The sequence below is a fragment of the Galeopterus variegatus genome, unplaced genomic scaffold (genome assembly GCF_000696425.1).
Source record: "Galeopterus variegatus unplaced genomic scaffold, G_variegatus-3.0.2 Scaffold887, whole genome shotgun sequence".
In the NCBI taxonomy this organism is placed as follows: Eukaryota; Metazoa; Chordata; class Mammalia; order Dermoptera; family Cynocephalidae; genus Galeopterus; species Galeopterus variegatus.
The window spans coordinates 315,021-336,469 of NW_007726998.1; the positions used below are offsets into that span (position 1 = coordinate 315,021).

Here is a 21,449-nt window from a genome sequence, read left to right on the forward strand (position 1 = left end):
GCCGCGCGGCCCCCGCACCGCGGCCGGCCAGGGAGCGGGAACCGGTCTCTATGTGGGATCCGACCCCTCGGCGGGAGCGCTGCCGCGCTCCCAAGTGGCGCACTCTCCAGTGCGCCACCGGGCCGGCCCTAGGTACTATGTAATTCTGAAAGTGAGTAAAGATGATGCTGAAAACAAGATTATTGTTTGAAAGTCTGTATAGCAAGAAGTTAGCTTTCCTCATCCCAACCCTGGAAAAAGACTGAAGGTTTATCTTCTAGAAAAGCTACACTTGAGGGTCTTTTGACTGGAAGGCATAAGGCACAGCTAAGGACAGGGACACTGTACTGCATACAAGGAAGTTCATTTAAAGTCTATGTACTGAACAGGATATCCCAGCCCATTTTCACCTTTGGCTCTGAGAACCTCAGTGGCCAGGCTTATACTTCTCAGACAGGAGTTTGGGAGAGGCTTCTCCTGAGAAGTTGACCAGCCCAAAAGAAAGAAAATCTGTCAGAGGGATGAGACCCCAACAAAATGGTACAGTCAGATCACCCCACCCATGCATAAAATTTCCAATCAGATTTTTAGTGACCCGTTCTTAAATATGAGTAGACAGGCAGTTGTGCACAGATATTTGGGCAAAGCCTATGAAAGAGAGACTAAAAAAAAAAAAAACAAAAAACAAAAAACAAAAAAGCAAGAAACAGAAGTCAGAAAGTTGGAAGGAACTAAAAAATGTTTTTGAAATTCTTGAGGAGATAAATGAAGATATATTCATGAAAGAAGGACAGGGAGCTAGAGGAAATGAGCATTTATTAACAACAAAGTACTTTTATAAATTTAAGATGTGAAAACTCTGAATAATTGTAGTCTCAGAAAGAGAGAGCAAAAATAGATGGGTAGAAATTATCAAGGAAAATTTTCAAAAAAATTTCTGGAAAATGAAGGACATGGTTTTCTAGACTGAGAGAGCCCATCCATAGCCAGCACAATGGTTTGAAACAGACTACATTATGGCAAGGCACTGGGAAATTTTAGAACATTAGGGGCAAAGAAAGAACTTTATAAACTTACAGAAAGAGAAAACACAAAGGCTCCAGAATCAGAAGGGCACTAGATGCCTCAATCTTTAAAATATATGTTTAAAATTATATTTATTATGTTTTTATCCAAGGTTTCTGGTATTCGTGTTGATAGTGGTGGCTGTTCAGATAATAAGTTTGTCATATTTCCTGAATAGCTAAAATGTGGTTTCCACGAAGGCAGGGACCCTCTGTTTTCATGCGTGCATGTATCCATCTTCCTAGAATAGTGTCTGGAATGTAGTAGGTGCTAAATAAATGTTTGTTAGATGAATGAGTAAAACAGAAATCCACATTGATTTTTTTAACCTGAAATGCTTCATTATTTTTTATGGCTGCATAGTGTTCTGTGATATGAATGCATCATAATGTATTTAACCTTATTGATGCACTCGTTGGCTCTTTCCAGTGTTTTCATTAAAATAATATTGAATGAAATTTCTTGTCCATATAGATTGGCAAACTCTTTTTAAGGACAGCCAAACGATAAATTCCTGCAAGTGAGTTTGGTAGGTTAAAACAAATATTATAACTGGTGAAAGGTCAAAAGGAGCAAAGTGAGGCTCAGAGTGCATAGGACTGTGAAAAAGGCGCACTTGGGTGTGACCTGTCACTCCCAGGCACCCAGGGCCTTCTCTCTGCTTACAGCTCTCCATTGTGGCTTCTCACTGGGCCTAGACATAACCCCAAACTCTAAATCTTTGCCCAAACTCCTATTTCTCCCCCTAAACAAGTATCCAATCTACGTGCTATTCCCTCAGGGCCCAACCTATTGCCATATTTAATTAGCTAATTAATTAGCTCAAAAGATATTTTCTTGAGCTCCTCCTAAATACCAGTCACGTTCTTGTTTCTGGGATATACATCAATGAACACAACAGACAAGGTTACTACTTTCATGGAGCTTGCATTTTGGAGAGAGAGACAGGCAATAAAAAAGTAAGCAAATGGGCCGACCCTGTGGCTCACTCAGGAGAGTGCGGCGCTGGGAGCGCCGAGGCTGTGGGTTCGGATCCTATATAGGGATGGACAGTGCGCTCACTGGCTGAGCGCAGTGTGGGCAACACCATGCCAAAGGTTGTGATCCCCTTACCGGTCACAAAAAAAAAAAAAAAAAAAAAACAGGCAATAAAAAAGTAAGCAAATGGGCCGACCCTGTGGCTCACTCAGGAGAGTGCGGCGCTGGGAGCGCCGAGGCTGTGGGTTCGGATCCTATATAGGGATGGACAGTGCGCTCACTGGCTGAGCGCAGTGTGGGCAACACCATGCCAAAGGTTGTGATCCCCTTACCGGTCAAAAAAAAAAAAAAAAAAAAAAAAAAGTAAGCAAATGAATATATCATATAATTTTAGATATTGACAAGTGTTAAAAGAAAGTAAATATTGTATCAAGGGTGAAGGTGAATTGGCATTAGACAGGTTGTCCAGGGAGGCATATCTGAGGAGGGGAGAATTGAGCTGAGTACTGAAGTGAGAAGAGCCCATCATGTGAAGATCTGGGACAAGAGCATTTTAGGCAAAAGAAACAGCAAGTGCAAAGGCCCTGGGGCTGAAACAGACTTGATATGAATCAAGAATATTAAGAAGGCTATAGCTTTTAGGCAACAGATTTTCAGATAAACTAATAAATGCTATGCTAACTAGTAATAGGAACAAGTATATTATTCCTATTCTTTACTAAAACCCTTTCAGATATGTGTTACTATTTTCAGTTAAGACATGACAAAACTGAGGCTCAACCCTTTCAGATATGTGTTATTATTTTCAGTTAAGACATGATGAAACTGAGGCTCATGATGGTAAGGTAACTTGCGTAAAGTCACTGTGGTATATTGCAGTTTTATGGCCCTAATTAATGGCCTTCCTGTACCTACTCCCTTTGAAATGTGACTCAGCCACTCTTTCTATCAGGAAGTGGAGTCTATTTTCCCACCCCCTGAATCTAGGTTGGCCTTATGACTTGTGTTAGTGAACTGAATGTGACGGAAATGACAGTATAACAGTTCCAAGCTTACATCCCTAGATGTGGTCTTAGATGCTTTCACCTTCTCTCTTGGACCCCACCTTCTCCATGAGAACAAGCTCAGACTAGACTCCTAGAGGATGAGATCACATAGAGGAGAACAGAGGCAAACAGCTGACAGCCAGCCAACTCGCAGAGAAGCAGAGCCACCTAGCTGACCTGTGGATAGCTGTAGGCAAGTGAGAGAATCCAGGGAGAATTGACCTAAATTGCTGATCTGCAGAATTTTGACCTCAGTAAATGATTGCTCCTTTAAGCCACAAAGTTTTGAGGGGTTTTTTTGTTTTGTTTTGTTTTGTTTTTTTAATGCAGCAATAGCTAATCAATTGAGTGGTCCAGTTAGATGAGTAACAGAGATGGCATTTGAACTCAGATCTCTCCAGCTGCAAAGTTCATATTCTTTGCAGGCCATGCTGCTCCCCCTATGGACCAATTTCTAGGCAAATTAATTATTTTTTTCATAATTAAAGTAGCCAAGCTTATGTATATTAGGCCAAAACCCAGTCTCCCTTCTCTTTGACAGGTCCTAAATTGATTAGATGGTTTTTCTTAAAGGCTATGGGTAAAAGATTTAGAATTTAACTTGAATTGTTTCAAAACCCTGGACAGAGGTCTTCCTGTCTTAGGAGGGTCACATCAAGACAGTTCTATCCGTGGTTTAGTTCTATAGATGCACACTCTGCTTTTCTTGAGGACAAGGTTACCCACCTTCCTCCTTCATATAAATATTGGCTGTGATGACAACCAGTTGCAACTTTTCCTTCTCATTTGGGGCATTGAGAGTGGGTTTCCTCTAGTCTCTAACAGGCATATTACAAAACAGCTGGTATATAAGAAGACCTTTGGCAATAAAAAAGTAAACAAAATGAATACATTATGTAAATAAATAGATATGAAATAAAAAGATTTTAAAGAACATTTCATGTTCTTGATACCTGTTGTCACTGATATAAATTATCTCCTAGGAATGGAATTCTAATTCTCTGACAATTGTCTAAATCTCTTATTATATTGAGACACATCCAATTGTCTATGAATTGTATTTTGTAGAAATCTCTTCTGCAGTTTTCTGACCTACTCCAAAATGGACTGGTTACCTTGTTGGCCTAGTTCCAGAAGAAGATTTTTCAAGAAGCTAGTGAAGCTTAAGCTTCAGGGGCCCTCATTTGCCTTAGCAATGTATTCACATGATCATAAGTTTTGCAAAATTTACAAAGTAAGATATTTTAACTGTGCTTGGTTAAATTCACTGTCTCTTTCCTATCCAACTTTCCCTCTCTCACATTTCCTCTCACATTGTAGTTTTGGGATCAAATCAAGGGGAAGTAAGTTGGAGATCCATTTAGTGTGGGTTTAGTTGGATTTATTTATGTAGTTTGCAGTCACAGCTGTATAAAGTTAGGTTACTGCCAGCCATTTCAGTAGGAATTGCTTCCAAGAATATTCCTACCTTTTATTGTACTAATTCATGCTGGGTTGTACCATGAAGGTGCAGGGTCAGAGGTCATACAAGTATGAACATGTCTGGCAGCTGAAGTAAATGAGAAGGGGAGGAGAAACAAGATTTAAAATGCAAGAAGCCAGAAGCTAGTCTGTGGAAAAAATTTTTTTTTCAATTATCAGACATAGGATACTGTAGTGATGGATTCAGTTCTCATCAGTACCTACTTCAACTGAAAGTTCTCTCCTACCAGGAATATACCGAATAATGCAACACATACAATTATAAACATAATATATATTTTCTCTTTTTTAGTGGGAAACACATAAAATAAAAAAATTTGTCAGAATTCTGCATAAACCTGTAGCAGTATTACAAACAGTACAATATACTATGTATATGTAAATGTGTTTATTTTATGTATCTCTACTATCAATAATAAAAACAAATTTTGATTAACCATGCTAGGAAAAAGACTGAATTATCTTCGTATTCTCCCTAGAGAAAAATGACATCACAAAATCATTGTCATATGAATAGGTGATCAAAAAGTATACAGCCTACACTTAAGATTTTTACATTTCATTATATGTAAACTTTACTTCAAGTGAAAAAAAGGCAAGACTGTGAACAAATATGATCTCTATTAATGATGTGCATGTATCATTATATAGGTAGAGGTAGTTGGAGGGAAACGTACTGGCATCTGCAATTTGTGCTGTCTGAAATTCTTCAGAAAATAAGATGGATTGATGAATGGTTAGAGAGGAATAGATAGATGAATAGATTTGTGATAAAATAAGTATACCAAATGTAAAGTATAGAATTTGGGTGGTAGGTATATGGTGTTCACTGTAACTTTTAACTTTTCTCTGTTCTCTTTTAACTTTTCTATAGGTTCAAAAATTTTCATAATAAACCATCAGTGGGAGGTATGCAACTGAAAAGTACAGAGGAAAAAATACTATAGACATGGACCAAGCAGTTAATTCATAAAAATATTCTATTTTTCTGGATTTTGTGATGTTCGTGGTATTTGTCAGCTTTAAAAAATTTGTAAGTTGTTGTGATTTCTTTTCTCATTCCAAATAAATATTTATTTTCCTCCCTAATTTTAAGTTTGTATTTTATTTTTTTTATTTTTTATTTTTTTTTTCCTTTTTTTGTCTTTTTTCGTGTCCGGCAACGGATCGCAACCCTCAGTGTCGCGCCCGGACCGGACCGGGACCGGCAACGGGATCGCAACCCTCGGTGCCGCGCCTGCACCTCGCTCAGCCAGTGAGTGGGAACCTGTCTGTATGTGGGATCCGAACCCTCGGCGGGAGCGCCGCCGCACTCCCAAGCAGCGCACTGTAGCAGTGCGCCACCGGGCCGGCCCTGTATTTTATTTTTCAAAGAGGACCCCCGAATCATATAAGCATCAGGCCCCACAAAACCTGGATCCACTCCTGCTCGGTACACAGCTGACATTCTGAAATGTCTTTTCTCTTCCACTTTGGAATCTCCAGTCTCCACATCCTTAAGATTCTCTTTATGTCTCCTGTGTTAAAGCTCCTGCTTACTGCACCCTATGTCTCCTTACCTTCTTCATTCTTGGATTCACCCTCATTTTGGTGGAGCATATATTCCAGTAGCTTCCCAAGAAAGGTTACATGAGAAATTCATTTTTGAGAACTTGCAATTATGCAATTAACTTGATTCTATTTCCCCCCTTGACTGATAGTTTTCCTGAGTATAGGATTCTAGGTTGGAAATAATTTTCCTCCAGAATTTGGAAGGCATTTTCCGATTGTCTTCTAGTTTCCCGTATTACTATTGAGAAATCTAAAGCTATTTTGATTTCAGATCCTTTATATATGACCTGGTTCTCTATCTCTTGAGACCTAAGGGATTTTCTTTTTATCCCCAGGGTTCTGAAGTTTCAGGATGATGTGACTTGATGTAGGTTAATTTCCATCCATTGGTGCTGGGCACTAAGTGAGCCCTTTCAGTCTGAAAAGTTTCATCTTTCGGGTTTGGAAAATTTTAAAGAATTATTATTATTATTATTATTATTATTTTTGTCTTTTTCCATGTCCGGCAATGGATCGCAACCCTCAGTGTCGCCCCCGTACCGGACCGGGACCGGCAACGGGATCGCAACCCTCGGCGCTGCCCCCGCGCCTCGCTCAGCCCGTGAGCGGGAACTGGTCTGTATGTGGGATCCAAACCCTTGGCGGGAGCGCCTCCGCGCTTCCCAAGCGGCGCACTAGCGCAGTGCGCCACTGGGCCGGCCCCTAAAGAATTATTTTTTTAAAAATAATGTTCTCCCCTGTTTTTTTCTCTTCTCTCTCTTTCTGGAATTCATGGGCTAGTCTTCCATTTTTCTTCTCTTTTCTCTCCTATTTTCATCTCTTGGTCTCTGCCTTTCTTTCTGGGAGATTTCTTTCCTGGAGTTTATCCTCCACCCTTTTAATGAGTTTTTAATTTCTTCTTTACATTTGTAATGTCCAAGAGCTCAGTTTTTTTCCTTGACTATTCTCTTTTAAACAACATTTTGGGGCCGAACTCGTGGCACACTCAGGAGGGTGCGGCGCTGGGAGCGCAGCGACGCTCCCGCCGCGGGTTCGGATCCTATATAGGAATGGCTGGTGCGCTCACTGGCTGGGCGCGGTGTGGGCGACACCATACCAAGGGTTGCGATCCCCTTACCAGTCACGAAAAAGACAAAAAACCCCCCCAAAAATCTCGTTTTTATTTTATGGTTTCAATATCTTATCTCTCCAAGAATTTCAAATATAGGTGTGGGTTTTTTGTTTGTTTGTTTTATCATTGTTTTTGAAATTTTCTTCCCTCTTGTATTGTTTCTGATTTATCCAAGTTTCTTTTTTTCTGTTAGTTTTGTCTCTATTTTTCACATCAGATTCTGTAATCAGTGGTTGCTGTCACTGTCTCTGTTTTTTTTTTTTTTAGCGGCTGGCCCATACAGGGATTTGAACCCCGGACCTTGGTGTTATCAGCACCAATCTCTAACCAACTGAGCCAACCAGCCAGCCCAGTTGTTGGCTCATTTTTAGGGATGGGAGACTAAAAACCTGATGAGATGCTTTACAATCATGGGCAGGGCTTATCAATTGTGAAATTTTCTATAGGATGACGTGCCTGGGATGTTTCATTGGGAAACCTATGGTGTTGTCACAATTGTTGACTTTCCTTTTAGTCTAGTCAGATTCCTCAGAGAAGATACTTAGTCTTCTGCTTGGATAGTAAAGTTTTCCAATCTTTTCCCACTGTCCAAGGAGTAGTCCAATATGGCACCCACTGTCAGAACCTGCAGAAACAAAATTCCCAGGCTCCCAAGCTGAGTCAGTTAAACCAACTTATTGTGGAGTAGAAGTGATGAGTGTGTGTTTTTTTGTTTTTACTACTAAAAGGTCATTATTTTTAAAAATCATGTCCAGTCGTCTGGGTTCTTTACACATACCAATTATCATTGGCATTTGTTTCCGTCCATTAATTACTTTTGCCAGTGGCTACAATAGTCAAGCCCTTCCATAGTTGAACTTATATCCATATGGTGGCCTGGTGCAAATACTGTATAATTGAGTGTTACCGATTAGAATGAATTGAAGTGGCTGTTCTCTGTATACATCCCACCCTGATCCTTATGTGTTCAGTATGTCCACAACTGATGCATGAGGAGCCACCTCATGCTGTTGGTTGTGTTTCTTCCCATTGGGGGGAATAACCCCACACATGTTAAGGGCTGGTCTTTGACAAGCAGGAGCCATCGTGAAAAGAAACAGAATCAGAGCAGCTATACCAAAAAAGGAAAACCCAACCAAAGACCTCTTAACTTGATTTGGGGGCACTGAATTTGTGTATGATCGTATTCAGTATTTCCTGGGCCTCCCTCCTCCCCTTCATGACTTACTTGATTCCCGGATAGTTAGTTCATAATTTATCTACCATTTTGTTAAAAGGAATTTTCAGTTTTACTTTATTCTTTCTGGTGAATTGTGAAATCATAAGTTCCTGTCCCAGTTTACTTGGTCAGTTAACATCATATTTGTCACTGACATGTAAAACCCAAAAGGTAGAGGGAAATTTCATTTTAGACTCATATGTGTACTTGTTATTTTTCCCAATTCATAATTCTTTTCCCACTCTTTGCCCCAGTTCTTCACTTGTGTTTTATCAAAGCAAAGTTCACAGTTCCTTATTTGTATTTATCAGGTCCCTTTACAGGTAGCATCACGAGATCTACATGGGGGTTTGGCCCATTTATTGGCGGGACTGTTACCTGTACCCCATTATTTTTACTCATTCTTTGGTCCTGCCACCATGGAGTTATGTGATAGGGAGCAATTATCATGGGAGTAAATGGCTTGTGACAGAACTGTAGGCTTCCTCATGTATGTTCTTGAGCTAGTGAAAACCTTCAGCTATAAAATGAGGGCTCATTCTCCATCCTTCTTTGCCTGCTTGCTGCGGAGAGATGTGTAAGTCGGAAGGACCATTTTATGTTTAGATTATAAACCCATTCTTGAGTCAGACTGCCTGTGAAAGTGTGTTTCCAGGTCAGATGCTAAGGAATCAAGAATGCTGTAGTTCTGCACAGCTTCCTAAGAGTTGGTTCCATACTGGTGGCTTTTACTGAATTAAAGCATTAATTGTGATGAGAACAATAGTTTGGCCGTGATGGGCCAGGCAGCACTGAAATATAGTCTACCTTTCAGCAGTGGGCGGGCCGTTACCTCCAGGCACAGCAGTGGGTAGGGAAAAGCCAGCCTCACAGGGCTGTTGAAAACAGCATGTTGGCTGTTAAATACCTTGGACCCTTGCCCATGCCAAGGCGGCGTCCATTCTGCCATGATCACTCTATTCATGTGACCACTTGCTTGCCTCCCTCATCTTGTCAGAGCATCCACAACTTTGTTCCACGAGATTCCTTACCAGGCATTTGTAGGCATTCACATTAGAAACCAAGGGCTTAATTTTGTCCGAATTGCCAGTGATAAACCAGAAATCTGCTCTGACTGAGGTCAGCTAAATTACTAAAAGCCTTGGGGGAATCACTTCCACACATTCTGGAACTGTTACCACATGACTATTTAACCTAAAACCAGACTTGCCGGCACCTGAGGAACTTGGAATAACTTAGGAATGCTGAAAATGTATCTTGTGACCCTTACTCATATATCTGTACCTTAGATGCCACCAAGAACCAATCATTAACCTATAGGATGCCATGTAACCAATAGAAAAACTGATGTGCTGATTAAGGAGCTGTCCTCTTTTCTCCCCTTTGTTCTTCACTTTTCTGTGATTATAGAAATGCCGACGTTCTGCTGGCCCTTCGGAAAGCACTTTCCAAGGCCACTTGGTGGTGTTTTCCCGGACAGCAGTCACACGTATTGGCTCAAATAAATTCTCTGATACTTTATCAGTGCCTCAGGATCTTTTTCCAGGTTGCCACCAGTCAATTGAATCTACAGCATTTTGCCCTACGCAGGCAAAATGCCAGCAGTCAATCCAGTGGTCTAAACATTAACCACAGCCCAGGAATTTGAATACATGAGAGAACGTCCTGTTTTATCTCTACAGTACAGGTTCGAGTCACCGGCACTGCTTTTAATTCTGCCCAGTGGGATGAGGCCCCTCGTTTTCCTCTCGAAGTAGTCTCCCAGGTAGGGTGTAAGAAGACTGCCACCACGGTGGTTTTAGAAGTGAGTTGAGCAACTCACAAACTTGGCTGCGGCTCTGAGTCGACAATGATGCTGGGTGTCTGCAGGGGGCGCTCTTGCCCCGGGCTGGCTCCGCAGCGCGGGAAGGCGGGACGAACCTCCAGGGGGCTGGGCTTGCCTGTTCCTGGAGTTCCTCTTTAGCGATGGAGCTTTAATTTGTTTGAACATGATCTAATCCCGATGCACAGCTTGGGACTCAGAAGTACTTGGTGTCCCTTTGTCGTTTTAGGTTCCATAAACAGCTGGTAGCTGACATTCAAAGGGAGTATTTCTACTGGCATCTTAAGGACCTAAAGTCAGAGGCGAAGTTCCCCTCCTTCAGGAATCCCCCAAAGGCTCCAGTCACCATCGGCTAAGGAGACACACCTCGTATTCTGGTCTGTGACATAGACCCGCAGGAAGGACGGCATGCACCGCTGACTGTAAGGCTCCCGATGTAGTGGGTGATTGAGACCCTGTAGGAATTCTGATGCCCTTCTAATAATCCGATACCAGATGCGGGGCTGCTGCCTCCAGGGCCCACGATGCGCATTACGGTCTATGCCTGCTTTTTAGCGGTAGGGGGCTTGCAGAACAAAAGCCTCTCTGCCTGGTCCATGGTGAATTCCTCTAGGGGCCAGAGGAAGAGCCAAACTGGACCTTGGAGAGCCCCTGAATTTTCTCGTGATTGATGGCGTATCATTTTCAGCCAAAAAAATCAAGGGAAGACTGAGCTTCAGGCACAGTTGCTTCTGAATTATCCCTAATTAATATGTAATCTCTATGTAGAGTAACTTCAGAATCTGAATTAGGCCACCTATTGAAATCATGCCTTATCAGATTATGGCACATTGCTGGGGAATTGATATTTCACTCTGGCAGGACCAAGGGAATTGCTGGCCTTGCCAAATGAAGGTTAACTAAAAGCAGGGTTGTCAGGTTTAGCAAATACAGATACAGGACCACAGTTAAATTTGAATTTTAGAGACATAACAAATTATTTTTAATTATAAGTACATCCCAAATATTGCATGGAATGTAGTTGTACTAAAAATTGATTTGGTCTTTTTCTGAAATCCAAATTTAAGGTGTGTCCTGTATTTTATCTGGCAACCCTCACTGTAAAAGGAAAAAAACAATCTAAAAGACCTTAGTACCCTCAGTACCATTACACACCGCTAACCATCATTAAAGGTCTTGGGTATGTCTTTCAATAAACTACTCATGAATACATACAGATACTTATGAGTTTGTTCAAATCCTGACTCCTCTCATTGTTAGCTCAGTGGCACTAGAAGAGTTACCTAACATCCTTGGGTCTTAGTTTTCTTATCTGTAAAATGAGGATAATAGTAGTATCCCTCTCCTGGAATGTTAATGAGTTAACATTAAATGAGGTTAAATGAGTCTGGCAAATAGAAGGCACAGGACAATTGTTATCAATTATCAATAATTATTATCAACAATTATCTATTGTCAATAATGATAATTATCATTAATATTCTATATCATGTTTTAAAAATTTGAATGAAGATATATGTAATATGCTTTGCTTTTTTCACCTTTTATATCTTGTTTATTCTTTTTCACAGATGCATAGAATTCCTTTTTAAAAAACTTTAGTTCCTATTGATGGTCATTTAGGTTATTTTCAACACTTTTCTATCTGAATACTGCGTCAGTGAACATCTTTGTTCTACAATGATTGTCCGAAAGTACTTCCTCTGAGTAGTCTGGAAAATCAGCCAGCCGGGGCTCAGAGCTTCCCGCTATCCTATTTCTTTTTATTTTTTTCAATTTTATTTATATTTATTCTTGTGGGGTACAGTGTGTTGTTTCAATACATGCATCTACTGTGCAATGATTCACTTAGGGTAGACAGCAGAGTTTTGTATCTGTTAGTTCACCCCTTCTCCTCTCCCCTCGTCCCCCTCCTCTCCTGGCCTCTCATAACCATTATTCTACTCTATTTCTATGAGAACCACTTTTCTTTTAGATTCCACATATGTGTGAGATCATGTGGTATTGTTGGTCTTTCTGTGCCTAACTTACTTCACTTAACGTGTTGGTTTCCAGTTCCGTCCATGTTGCTGCACATAATATTTCCTTTAATAGCTGAGTAATATTTCATTGCGTATATATACCACAGGTTTTTTTATCCATTCATCAATTAATGGACATTTAGGTTGAGCCCATCTCTTGGCTATTGTGAATAGCTTTGTGAGTGTCTTTTTTACATTGATTTCATTTCCTTTGGATATATACCCAGTAGTGGGATAGCTGGATCATAACGTAGATACATTTTTAGTTCTCTGGGGAACCATACTGTTTTCAATATGGCTGTATCAATTTACATTCCCACCAACAATACAGGAGGGTTCCCTTTTCTCTACATCTTTGCCAGCATTTGTTATTTTCTGTCTTGTTGATAACAGCCATTCTAACTGGGGTGAGATATCTCATTGTGGTTTTAATTTGCATTTCCCTGATGATTAGTGATTTTGAGCATTTTTTCATGTCCTTATTGGCTATTTGTGTGTCTTCTTTTGAGAAATGTCTATTCAGGTACTTTGACTATTTTTTAATTGGGTATTTGTTTTTTTGGTTATCTGTTGGGTTGTTTGAGTTCCTTATATATTCTGGATATTAGCCCCTTGTCTGATGTGTAGTTTGCAAACACTTTCTCCCATTCTGTAGGTTGTCTCTTCACTTTGTTGATAGTGTCCCTTGCTGTACAGGTGTTCAGTTTGATGTAGTCCCGTTTGTGTACTTTTGCTTTAGTTGCCTGTGCCTTTGTATTCTCACTCAAAAAAGCACTGCCCACTCCCGTTCCTGTAATGTTTCCCCTGTGTTTTCTTCTAGTAGTTTTATAGTTTCAGATCTTAAATTTAGTTGATTTTTGTGTATGGTGAGAAATAGGGGTTGTATTAGTCCATTTTGTGTTGCTATAACAGAGGTTTATTTGATTCGGGAACAGCTGCATCCGGCACAGGCCTCAGGCTGCTTCTACTCATGGTGGAAAGCAGCAGGTAGCTGGCGGATACAAGCAGATCACATGGCGAGAGAAAGCAAGACAGAGAGAGGGGAGGTGCCAGTGTCTTTTAAACAACAGGTCTCCTGGGAACTAATAGAGTGAGAACACACTCACTACCCTCCCCCCCAGGGAGAGCATTAATCCATTCATGAGGGATCCTCCCCCATGACTCAAACAGCTTCCAATACTGTCACATTGGGGATCAAATTTCCACATGAGTTTTAGGAGGACCACACATCCAAACTCTATTAGGGGTCTAGTTTCATTCTTCTGCATGTGGATATCCAGTTTTTCCAGCACCATTTATTAAAGATGCTGTCTTTTCCCCACTGTATATTCTTGGTGCCCTTGTTGAAAATTGGTTGGCTGTAAGTGCATGGGTTTATTTTGGGGCTGTCTATTCTATTCCATTGGTTTATTTGTCTATTTTTATGCCAGTACCATGCTGTTTTGGTTACTATAGCTTTATAGTATATTTTGAAGTCAGGAAGCGTGATTTCTCCAATTTTGTTCTTTTTGTTCAAGATTGCTTTAGCTATATGGGGTCTTTCATGGTTCCATACAAATTTTAAGGTTATTTTTTCTATTTCTGTGAAGAATGTCATTGGTATTTTGATAGGGATTGCTTTGAATGTGTAGATCGCTTTGGGTAATATGGACATTTTGATGATGCTAATTTTTCCAACCATGAACATAGGCTATCTTTCCATTTATGTGTTCTCTTCAATTTTTTTCATCAATGTTTTATAGTTTTCATTGTAGAGGTCTTTTATCTCCCTGCTTAAATTTACTCCTATATATTTCATTTTCGGGTAGCTATTGTGAATAGGATTACTTTCCTGATTTCTTCTTCGGTTATTTCATTATTGGTACTTTTTGTGTGTTGATTTTGTATCCTGTCACTATACTGAATTCATTTATTAGTTCCAGTGGTATTTTGGTGGACTCTGTAGAGTTTTCTGTGTATAGGATCATGTCATCTGCAAACAGGGATAGTTTGACTTCTTTCTTTCTGATTTGGGTACACTTTATTGCTTTCTCTTGCCTTATTGTGCTGGCTAGAATTTCTAGTACTATGTTGCATAAGAGTGAGGAAAGTGGGCATCCTTGTCTTGTTACAGATCTTAGAGGAAAGACCTCCAGCTTTTGCCCATTCAGTATGATATTAACTGTGGGTTTGTCATATATGATTTTTATTGTGTCGAAGTACATTCCTTCTATACCTAGTTTGTTGAGTGTTTTTATCATGAATGGTGTTGGATTTTATTGAATACTTTTTTTGCATCTATTGAAAGGATCATGTGTTTTTTTTCCTTTACTATGTTGATTTGCATATGTTGAACCATCCTTGCATCCCTGGGGTGGATCCCACTTGATCATGGTGAATGATCTTTTTTTTTTTTTTTTTTTTTTTTTTTTTTTTTTTTTTTTTTTTTTTTTTTTTTTAAAATTTGTCTTTTTTTTTTTTCTGTGTCCGGCAACGGATTGCAACCCTCAGTGTTGCCCCCGTACCGGACGAGGGACCGGCAACGGGATTGCAAACCTCGGCGTTGCTCCCGCACCTCGCTCAGCCAGTGAGCGGGAGCCGGTCTGTATGTGGGATCCGAACCCTCGGGCGGGAGCGCTGCCGCGCTTCCCAAGTGGCGCACTATCCAGTGCGCCACCGGGCCGGCCCGTGAATGATCTTTTTAATGTGTTGTTGGATTCTTTAGTATTTTGTTGAGGATCTTTACATGTGTTCATTGGGATATTGGTCTGTAGTTTTTTTTGTTGTTGTTGTATCTTCTTCTGTTTTTGGTATGAGATTAATGTTGGCCTCATAGAATGAGTTTGGAACTATTCCCTCCTCTTCAATTTTTTCAAAGAATTTGAGAAGAATTGGTATTAATTTTTCTTTAAATGTTTGGTAGAGTTCGTCTGTAAAGCCATCTTGGTCCTGGGGTTTTCTTTGTTGAGAGACTTTTTATTACTGCCTCAATCTCATTATTGGTTATTGATCTGTTTAGGTTTTCCTGTTCTTCATGGTTCATGTATATGTCCAGGAATTTATCCATTTTTTCTAGGTTTTCCAGTTTGTTTGCATATAGTTGTTTGTAGTAGTCTCTTATGATCCTCTGTATTTCTGTGGTATCAGTTGTAATGTCTCCTTTTTCATTTCTGATTTTATTTCTTTGAGCCTTCTCTCTTTTTTTCTTCATTAGCCTAGCTAAAGGTTTATTGATTTTGTTTATTGTTTCAAATAATGGACTCTTTGTTTCATCGATCTTTTGTATTTTCTAAAATTTCTAATTCATTTATTTTTGTTCTGATATTTATTATTTCTCTCCTCCTACTGATGGGTTTGATTTGTTCTTGTTTTTCTAGTTCCTTGAGGTGTAATGTTAGGTTGTTTATTTGAAGCCTTTCATCTTTTCGATGTGAGCATTTATTGCTGTAAACTTCCCTCTTAAGACTGCATTTGCTGTAACCCATAGGTTCTGGTATCTTGTGCTTTCATTTTCATATGTCTCCAGGAATTTTTAAATTTCCTTTTAAATTCCTTCTTTGACCCATTCATTGTTTAGGAGCATATTGTTTAATTTCCATGTTTTTGTATGGTTTCTAGTGTCCCTTTTGTTGTTGATTTCCATGTTTATTCCATTGTGGTTGGAGAAGGTAGTTGATGTGATTTCAGTTTTTAAAAATTTGTTGAGACTTGTTTTGTGACCTAACATATGGTCTATTTAAGAGAATGTTCCATGTGCTGCTGAGAAGAATATGTATTCTGTAGCTGTTGTATGAAATCTTCTATATATGTACATTAGGTACAGCCGTCCTAGAGTGGAGATTAATTCTGATGTTTCCTGGTTAATTTTCTGTCTGGACGATCTGTCCTCTGCTGAAAGTGGAGTGTTATAGTCCCCAACTCTTACTGTGTTGGAGTGTATCTCTCCTGTTAGGTCCAATAGTAATAGCTTTATATAACTGGGTGCTCTGGAGTTGGGTGCACATATATTTAGAATTGTTATATCCTCTTGTTGAATTGATCCCTTTTTCACTATATAATGACCTTCCTTACCTTTTTTTACTTTCCTTGGCTTGACATCTATTTTATCTGATATAAGATAGCTACTCTTGCTTTTCTTTGGTTTCCATTTGCATAACGTATCTTTTTCTATTCTTTCACTTTCAGTTGGTGTGTGTCTTTACAGGTGAAGTGAGTTTCTTGTAGGCAGCATATTGTTCTTGTTTTATATTCTATTGAGCCATTCAATGGGGGATGACATCACTCTCCTCCCTACCTCTCCTACTGGGTAGGGCTACACCTGAACTGACTGCCAGTGGAACCTGTGGCTCCCCATCAGTGCTGGCACCTGGCATTCCCAGACAACACAGTAAACAATGGCAAAAGGGCTGAGGCTTGGGTACTTGGATGCAGAATTTTAGAGAGCACCAAAATCTCAGTAATCAGATAAATAATTTTTAATACAGTATTTAAAAAATCAATATTATGCAAAAAATCGATGAACAAATATCAAAATTTTAAATAAAGACAGGATCAGTGACAGTGCTGTGTAGAGTTATATTGGATTTTACATTAATTCTTATTTTAAAAAATATTCCATTAAAATATTATTTATCTTGATTGCTGAGTTCTTTGGTGCCCCCTTAAATTTTGCACTAGGGATGAATGACACATTTGCCTCACCGTAAGTTCAGGTTTTGGCTGGCACTGTACCAAGATGGCACAATATCAAAGCTTGAGCTTTGTTGATAAGGTGGTTCTCATGCTTGCCCTAAAAGAAGAGAGCCCCTCAGGGGACGAGGTCCCTTCCATGGAACACAGACCCACATTGCATATACACTAGACTGCTTGGCCCAAGCATATCTGTCCAAGGGTTAATGGATTGATGAGGGGTCATGGACCTTCTTCTATTGACCCTGATCTATCTCAATTAATGCCTATTCTTTAATTTACAACACGTGCCTTGTGGGATTTATCCTGAACTCACTTATACAACAGGAGTCAATTCTGAAGGAATCTGTCTAACATAACAAACCTTGTATAGTTGGTTTTGTAAACAAATATATCTGTAGTATAAATTTCTAGAAGTGGAACTGCTGGTCCATATGGTATGTGCATTGCAAGTTTTGATAATACAGCCAATTTCTTCTCTTAAGATAATGTATCAATTTATACTCCCACTAAAAGTACATGAGAATAACTGTTTCCCCATATTCTTGGCAATATTGAAAATTATAGCATGGTTTTTTTTTTTTTTTTCCTTTTTGTCTTTTTTTGTGTCCGGCAACGGATCGCAACCCTCAGTGTCGCGCCCGTACCGGACCAGGACCTGCAACGGGATCGCAACCCTCGGTGTTGCTCCCACACCTCGCTCAGCCAGTGAGCGGGAAGCGGTCTGTATGTGGGATCCGAGCCCTCGGCAGGAGTGCCACCGTGCTCTCAAGCGGCACACTGTAGCAGTGCGCCACTGGGCCGGCCAGCGGGAACTGGTCCATATGTGGGATCCGAACCCTCGGCGGGAGCGCCACTGCGCTCCCAAGCGGCGCACTGTAGCAGTGCGCCACCGGGCCGGCCCATATAGCATGTTTTAATCTTTGCTAATCTTACAGATGAAATAGCATTTTAGTTTTTCTCTAATGCATATTTCTTAATTATGAACAAGGTTAAGCAACTTTTATTTTTCTTTGTGTTTATAGAGCATTAGTATATTTTTTATGAGTAAATTCCCTAGTCTCATTTTTCAAGTGGATTGTTTATTATTATTATTATTATTGATTTGTTAATGCCCTTTACATATTAAGGAAATAATTCTCTGGTTATTACATGTGTTGTAAGTATTATTTCTGGTTTGTTGTTTGTTTTTTGACATTTTAATCATTTTTCTCCTGAAGAAATACGTACATTTTTATGTAGTCAAAGTTATCAATCTTTTCCTTGATACTAGATGATACTAGATGTTGTATTTTATATAGAAAGATCTTTCTCCCAGTACATTTATATGCTATTTACCTATGTTTTCTTCTAGTACCTTTTGGGATTTACTTCCTCTACTTAAATCCACCTAGGATTTATTTTGTGAATAGAGAGTAAGAAAGACCTTTCTTTCCCTAAATGACTAGCCACATGATTTATTGAAAACCTATCTTTTTCCTCACTGATTTAAAATGCCACCCATATCACATTATTAATTTTCATGTGTATTCTCAGGGACTTTTCCTGAACTCTTTAATCTGTTATACTTGTCTGTATATTCCTGAACCAGCACTAAACTGTTTCAAATGAGGTGGATTTGTAATGGGTTTTAATATTTAGTATTTATTTTCCCTGGTGATAATAATTGTCACCTTCTTTCCTCATATGCTCAGTTGTTGTTCTTAGTGTCATTATCATTAATTCAGCTTCAAACTCTTTGCCAGTTTAAAAATCTCTTCTCAAGATGGATTATTTTATCAATTTTATCTTCCTGAAAAAAAAAAGTCTGGACTTGTTGTTCTCCATGACTGGTGCATATTTGTCTCCCTTTGTCTTTTGTCCTGGGATTCCCTTAACCTATCTCCTGTGATAGAGCTCCAGTTTCCTGAACGTTATGTATATATCTTTTTGTTGTTGTTTATCATGTTTTGGTAAAGCATACCCTTCAATAGCTTCATAAGGAAGGTGCATGGGAGGTAAATTTTTTCACATTTACAAATGTCTTTACTTTGCTCTCATACTTGAAAAATGGCTGGCCATGGTATTCTAAGTTGAAAACCATCTTACTCCACAGTTTTAAAGGTATTGCTCTGTTGCTTTCTGGCTTCCCATTGAGAAGTCAGAGGCCATTTTATCCCTGGTCTTTTATATGGGTCTTTTATTTTCCTCTGTAGAAATTTGGACTATTTTTTCCCTTTGTCCCCATTGTTCTGAAATTTCACAATGATATGCCTTATTATGGGTGTATTTTAATTCTTTGTGCTGGGCACTTTTAACTTGGAAACTCATACTCTCCAGTTCTAGGCATTTTTCTTGAATTATTTCATTAACAATTTTCTCCCTTTCATGTTCACTGTTTTTTCTTTCTGGAACTCCTGTTGTTTAAATCTTGCACCACCTGGACTATGCTTCTAATTTTCTTATCTTTTCTCTCCTACTTTCCATCTCTTTATCTTTGTGCTGTACACACTGGGAGAATGCCTAATCATCATCTTCCAATTCTTCTGTAGATTAAAAATCATCCTCAATATTATGTCTTTAATTTCCATGGGCCCTCTCATTATTTTTTCTGAATATTTGTTCTTTGTAGCATTCTGTTTTTACTCTATGGATATGATATCACAAGAACTTTCAATTTTTCTAGGGATATTTTGATGGGTAATTTTATGTATTGACTGGACTGGGCTATGGGGTGCCCAGATATTTGGTTAAACATTATTCTGGGTATGTCTCTGAGGGTGTTTCTGGATTAGATTAACATTTGAATCAGTAGGCTGAGTAAAGCAAATTGCCCTCACCAATGTGGGAGGGCCTCATTCACTCTACTGAAGGCCTGAATGGAACAAAATGGCTGAACAAGAGAGAATTTGCTCTCCCAGCCTGATGGTCTTTACGCTGGGGCATTAGTCTTCTCCTGCCTTTGGATATGAACTGGAACTTACACCATCAGTTCTCTTGGTTCTCAGGCCTTCAGACTTCAGATCTTGGGACTTCTCAGCCTCCATAATTGTGTAGCCAATGCCTTATATGAATCTCTCTCTGCATATATACATATATATATACATATATATATGTCACTGGGGAATCCTAACATCAATATTAAAGATGGTTCTTATTTTGTTTCAGTTTTATTCTCCTTGCAAAATTGCATGTCATTTCCTCCAAGTTTTTTCTTTTTTTCTGTTTGCACATTTTGGCTTCTATGCTTCATATTAGAAGTTTTCCTCAGATGCCTGGTGATCTCTGCTAGTTTGCTCCTATTTAAGCTGATTGGAAGCTTTTACAGTGGAGGGAAGGATTTATAGGGTGTTCTGGCAGGACGGTTTCATTGGGGGAACCCTTAATGTCTATACCTTTATGTTTCTTCTTGTGGATGGATCAGATTTCCCAGATAAGTCTTTTCTAATCTCTTCCAGAAAGGTGAAAGCCAGGCTGCCAATATTTTAGGGGCAGAGTCAGAAGAGGGCAAGGGTTTCAGTGTCTAGTACTTATACCTGATGTAGTGTCCCTGCCTTCAAGTGTACCTAGTGTGCTCCAGACCTGACACCCCACCCCACCCCTGGATTGCCCTTTCCAGAGAATAAACCTCCAGTCTTTTGCTGTGGTGAGGCAGGGAGCTTGGAGGTATCTAGGGCTCTGTTTCTTAAACAGTATTTTCATCACTTCTCTTTGTTTTATCTTCCTTCGCTTCCAAAGGTAAGTGGCTCCACCAGTTCCTAAACCTTTGGGGATTCTGTAGTGTCAATTGATTTGGATTTTAATCTTTCTATACTGCCACCTTAGAATTCTATTTTCTCGGGTCTGAGTCATTTACCTATAGGACAGCTATTCATTTTTGTATATTTATTTTGCAACTAGACAGTGTAGTGCATTTCCTTACTCTTAAGTTTCCAAAGTACACACTTATAACATCTGCAAATAATAAAAAAAATTTTCTTTACTGATTTTTATATTTCCTATTTCTTTCTCTTCTCTAATTTTACTGGTTTAAATACTCGGTGCAACATGAAATAGTAATGGTAATATGGGCATCCTTGCTTTTTCCTGAATTTACTGGGATTCTTTTAGTATTTCACCATTAAGCATGATGCTGGTTTTGGTTTGCCTGCATGCATTTATTATGTTAAGAAAACATTCCTCTATTTTTATTAAGAAATTTTTGTCAGAAATAAATGCTGAATTTTTCCAAATATGTTTTTGTGCCCTAAGGATTTTTAAAATCTATATTCATGAGTGAAATTTGTCTGTAGTTTTCTTTTCAATGCTGTATTTTTCAGGTTTTGGTATCAATGTAATACTGGTTTTATAATAGAGTTTGAAAACTTGCTTTCTCTCTTATTGCAACTATCTGGTGAGTAATTTAAAGAATTATAGTGTCCAGTTCTTGGACAGATTGGTGCTTCACACCCCTTCAAATCAAATCATAGTTTGCAGAGCGATGCCTACTTCTAAGCAGACTAAGTTGCCAGCTCTAAGCTGTAGTTGC

At 39.2% G+C, this 21,449-nt stretch overlaps 1 non-coding gene across 1 annotated transcript; it reads right to left on the bottom strand.

The window, feature by feature from the left end:
• Nucleotides 1–7,483: 7,483 nt before the first annotated feature.
• Nucleotides 7,484–7,558, bottom strand: TRNAI-GAU. Its single transcript has one exon. It is a non-coding gene; the product is annotated as a tRNA-Ile (tRNA).
• Between the last annotated feature and the right edge of the window lie 13,891 nt (nucleotides 7,559–21,449).